Source organism: Bubalus kerabau, chromosome 16 (assembly GCF_029407905.1).
Source record: "Bubalus kerabau isolate K-KA32 ecotype Philippines breed swamp buffalo chromosome 16, PCC_UOA_SB_1v2, whole genome shotgun sequence".
NCBI classification, from domain to species: domain Eukaryota; kingdom Metazoa; phylum Chordata; class Mammalia; order Artiodactyla; family Bovidae; genus Bubalus; species Bubalus kerabau.
The window spans coordinates 15119188-15124454 of NC_073639.1; the positions used below are offsets into that span (position 1 = coordinate 15119188).

At 41.9% G+C, this 5267-nt stretch overlaps 1 long non-coding RNA gene across 1 annotated transcript; it reads left to right on the forward strand.

The window, feature by feature from the left end:
• The first annotated feature begins 1924 nt into the window (after positions 1-1924).
• On the forward strand, positions 1925-3833 carry LOC129629888 (uncharacterized). Its single transcript, XR_008703373.1, has 3 exons — positions 1925-2311; positions 2569-2639; positions 3619-3833. It is a non-coding gene; the product is annotated as an uncharacterized LOC129629888 (long non-coding RNA).
• Positions 3834-5267: the final 1434 nt, after the last annotated feature.

The following is a 5267-nucleotide window of genomic DNA, read 5'->3' on the forward strand; positions in this document are numbered from 1 at the left end:
TCCAGAAAAATAAATGACCCAATCAAAAAATGGGCCAAAGAACTAAATAGACATTTCTCCAAAGAAGACATACAGATGGCTAACAAACACATGAAAAGATGCTCAACATCACTCATTATCAGAGAAATGCAAATCAAAACCACTATGAGGTACAATTTCACGCCAGTCAGAATGGCTGTGATCCCAAAGTCTACAAGCAATAAATGCTGGAGAGGGTGTGGAGAAAAGGGAACCCTCTTACACTGTTGGTGGGAATGCAAACTAGTACAGCCACTATGGAGAACAGTGTGGAGATTCCTTAAAAAACTGGAAATAGAACTGCTTTATGACCCAGCAATCTCACTGCTGGGCATACACACTGAGGAAACCAGAAGGGAAAGAGACACGTGTACCCCAATGTTCATCGCAGCACTGTTTATAATAGCCAGGACATGGAAGGAACCTAGATGCCCATCAGCAGATGAATGGATAAGAAAGCTGTGGTACATATACACAATGGAGTATTACTCAGTCATTAAAAAGAATACATTTGAATCAGTTCTAATGAGGTGGATGAAACTGGAGCCTATTATACAGAATACAGTAAGCCAGAAAGAAAAACACCAATACAGTATTCTAATGCATATATATGGAATTTAGAAAGATGGTAACAATAACCCTGTGTACGAGACAGCAAAAGAGACACTGATGTATAGATCAGTCTTATGGACTCTGTGGAGAGGGAGAGGGTGGGGAGATTTGGGAGAAGGGCATTGAAATATGTATAATATCATGTATGAAACGAGTTGCCAGTCCAGGTTCGATGCATGATACTGGATGCTTGGGGCTGGTGCACTGGGACGACCCAGAGGGAGGGTATGGGGAGGGAGGAGGGAGGAGGGTTCAGGATGGGGAGCACGGGTATACCTGTGGCGGATTCATTTCGATGTTTGGCAAAACTAATACAATATTGTAAAGTTTAAAAATAAAATTAAAAAAAAAGACAAATAGTGAGGCTATAGAGCAAATGGACCCCATATATTTGTAAAATGATCAAGCCCTTTGAAAATTATTCAGCAATTTCTTATAAAATTAAATATATACGTATTCTCAAATTATGCAAGGATATTCAATACCTACTTGTTGACAGTTTAACTAAAGACAGCAGATTCTTAACTACTAGACCACCAGAGAAGTCTTAGCCCTGTTTTGACAATGCTTTGTGAGATCTTGCAGGATATTTATCAGCATGTCAGGCACTTAAAGGGGCACCCTGGGTGGGGTCCTGCTCTGTAGTTTCTTTGCATCAGGCACTTAAAGAGGCACCCTGGGTGGGGTCCTGCTCTGTAGTTTCTTTGCATCAAGCACTTAAAGAGGCACCCTGGGTGGGGTCCTGCTCTGTAGTTTCTTTGCATCAGGCACTTAAAGAGGCACCCTGGGTGGGGTCCTGCTCTGTAGTTTCTTTGCATCAGGCACTTAAAGAGGCACACTGGGTGGGGGTCCTGCTCTGTAGTTTCTTTGCATCAGGCACTTAAAGAGGCACCCTGGGTGGGGTCCTGCTCTGTAGTTTCTTTACATCAGGCACTTAACGAGGCACCCTGAGTGGGGTCCTGCTCTGTAGTTTCTTTGCATCAGGCACTTAAAGAGGCACCCTGGGTGGGGTCCTGCTCTGTAGTTTCTTTGCATCAGGCACTTAAAGAGGCACCCTGGGTGGGGTCCTGCTCTGTAGTTTCTTTGCATCAGGCACTTAAAGAGGCACACTGGGTGGGGGTCCTGCTCTGTAGTTTCTTTGCATCAGGCACTTAAAGAGGCACCCTGGGTGGGGTCCTGCTCTGTAGTTTCTTTACATCAGGCACTTAAAGAGGCACCCTGAGTGGGGTCCTGCTCTGTAGTTTCTTTGCATCAGGCACTTAAAGAGGCACCCTGGGTGGGGTCCTGCTCTGTAGTTTCTTTACATCAGGCACTTAAAGAGGCACCCTGGGTGGGGTCCTGCTCTGCAGTTCAGTGCAGGTGTTTGACACCATTAGGTGTTTGATGGGCCAGCCTCTATTGTTCACCTGCTGATGCTGCAGGGTGGGGAGAGAGAGGCTATGGTGATGGCTCCGCCCCCTACGCAGGACTCAGCAGCGTGGCCTTGCTTCCATGGCTGCCCAGCTTTCCTCCACAGGCATTTCCCACCACAATCTCATCTCCCCTCCATCTGTCTCTCTGCAGTCAACAGCAGCCCTCATCCTGGGATTGCTCCACACTTTCCAAACTCCAGCTCCCAGCCGCTGCGCCTTCTAGGGGACCCTCGTCCCTGTGCGGGGTATGACCTGCGTCCCTGTCTGGGGTATGTATGGCAGGGCTGAGGCAAGGACTGTCTGATTCTCATTCCATTTAGGCTGCCACAGATCAGCTGTTTCACTCTCAGCCTTAAATGTTTCTCCTCTGACTCAGACAGTTGCCCCGCTATGGGGATCAGACCCCTGCTTCAGTTCCCCCACCCATCAAGGGCAGGTCCAATCCTGCTAACACTCCTGTTTTCCCTCTAGTTCCTTCATCCTACCGAGTTTTGCCTGCTTCTACATATTCTTTTATTCTGTTCAGGTACTCCTGTCAGCTCTCAGCTGGTATTCTGTGTCTGAAGGTGTGTTCCTGATGTATCCGTGGAGAGAGAGGTACTCCACGTCCACCTCCTCCTCCATCATCTTGTTCCTGTTTTCAGTTTTCAATTGCATAAAAATGTGCATAATTCTTAATGTAATTCTCTACTGAATTAGATCTCCCATTTCCAGGCTCCTTGATCTTGGAACAAAAATGCTTAAACAATAGCATCAATAACAATATAACTATAAACACAAGTACTAGGGTCTTCCTGGCCCTGTGTTCAATTCTAACACTGTGGGTATTGCATTTCCTTTATTGCAATATGTCACTGACAATATACAAGCCTTACTGTCTCACTAGTGTTTTCTGAAGGTAATAGCTCCTCCTATGATATAAATTGGAAGGTGATTAAAGTGCAAGGCAGGGAGAAGGCCTGCTATAAAAACTTTTCGAGGGTAGTAGGAAAACAGTTTTTCTGGTTTTTGTTTGGCATAAACCTTGAGTTCTGAAATTGGATGCAAGGGGTGGGGGGATATTCTTATTGACCTTCAGGTGGGCAAAGCATAGGTGGGATACTGATGGTATTTTTAATACAGTTTTATTGGCATCCTAGTTAGTAGAAAATCACCTCAGATTCTGATATAGGATACTACGAGTTTTCTTTGTTTTTCTCTTTGTAAATATACCCATTTGATATATTTATAAATACTTATATGTTGAAATAGCTGTGTATAATATAAACAATATATTTTACTTACATACATATAGCCAATGGGTATATGTAAATAATTGTACCATAGCATGGCACCCATTTTAAAAATATAGAAGAATATTTAGTTAATATAAGAAAACACACAGTATATTCTGAAGTGGACTATTCAAATGACACACAATATTTATCAACTGATCACACTTTTAAAAGGTATCTTCATTATTATTGCTCTTTACATAATATAATAATACAGAATATAATGAACAATATAGAAATATATATTATATTTTTAGGGCTTCCCTGGTGACTCAATAGTAAAGAATCTGCTTGCATTGCAGGATACCTGGATTCAAACCCTAGGTTGAGAAAATGTCCTGGCAAAGGGAATGGCAACCCACTCCAGTCTTTTTGCCTGGAGAATTCCATGGCCAGAGGAGCCTGGTGGGCTACAGTCCATGGGGTCACAAAGAGTTGAACACGACTGAGCGACTAACACATTACTTCATTATATTTTTATATAGTGTATTTATATGTTTTTATATATTTGAATATATTATATACAAATCATATATGTAAATATGATATGTGTGTATGTATACAGTCCCTATAGTTTTCTTAGGCTAAATGTCCTGAGTGGCATTTCTGGGAAAAGAACATCAGCTCTCGGATGTACTGGCTCTAGGTTGCAGACTGCCCTTGAGAACAGTGGTACCAGTTTAAACTCTCACCAGCTGTGCACTTAGGCTCCGTGGGTGTTGCCATTTGTCATTGTCTTTTGTTTTAATTTGCCAAGGTTGCCATAATTAAATACCACAAACTCAGTGATCTAAACTACCAAAATTAATTTTCTCACACTTGTGGAGTAGAAGTCTGAAATCAAGATGTCAGCAGACTCGTTCCCTGAATACCAACTGTATGTGTTAAATAAGAAAGTGGGGCGAGAGACTGCTGTTTCTAAAAACTTAGGGAAACCAGGGTGGCTGGGGTGTTATGGAGGAAGAGGGTGTGAGGTCAGGGGACTTCTGTGAGCAAGACTAATCTAGTTGTATGTATCTTGCTTTCTTTTGAAAGTCAGATACCTATGTATGTATCTTTTCAATGCTTTGGTATGTAAATGACTGATAATACTAGCTGGCTAATGATAAAATCACAAGATCTAAGGGTTTTCTTAAAAATCTCTGTAGATATTGCCCTGTTGTCAATGGTTTATAAGGTTGAGGAAAAGAAATCTTAGGTAAACTCTTTCCCTCCGCCTGGACTCTGGTTATGTTCTCTATTCTTGGAATTTAATCCTATTCCTCTAGGATATATCTAAAGGTTCATCTTTCCTTGGTATCATTACTTCGTCTATGGTAAATGCATTGGTTTTGCACATTAATATTTTTTTCAGTTCAGTAACGTATCTGGTGATTACATCTTAATTATAGTACTTTTTTGTCTGTTTTAGACTCTTCTTTAAAAATTAATCACCATTTGTATGTTGAATCTCTGTTTTCTGTCCTCTGTGTCATTTATTTGGTCTCATTTTCTATTTCATTCTCTTCTGATGAGTATTTTAATGTCACCAACAGATTTTGTTTCCTTGGAGGAAGATATTATCTACTATCCTTTAACAGTTCATTTTTCATGTCAGTCTGCTGTTTCTTCATCTTGTATTTTATTTCACATTCTGCATTTTGAAAGCATAGGATATCATCTTTCTGACTGATATTTCTCTCTTTCTGTAATGCCTCTGTATCTTGCATGATATATGCTATTCAGACCCACAAGCAGCAAGGGAAGCTGTGTCTTGCAGCCTTTGGCTGTCTCTGTTCATACGTCCAGCATCTGGTTGATGTAAGCTGGCCTGACTTGTTCAGTAGTGGGGCTGCCAAAGGAGGGGTGGGGGTGGCAAGCTGCAGCTCAGGCCTTCCCAGTAGGTGAGCATTCTGTTTTGGAGCAGTTTTCTGTATCCATCTTTCTGCTGGGTCATTCCACATCAGCTATG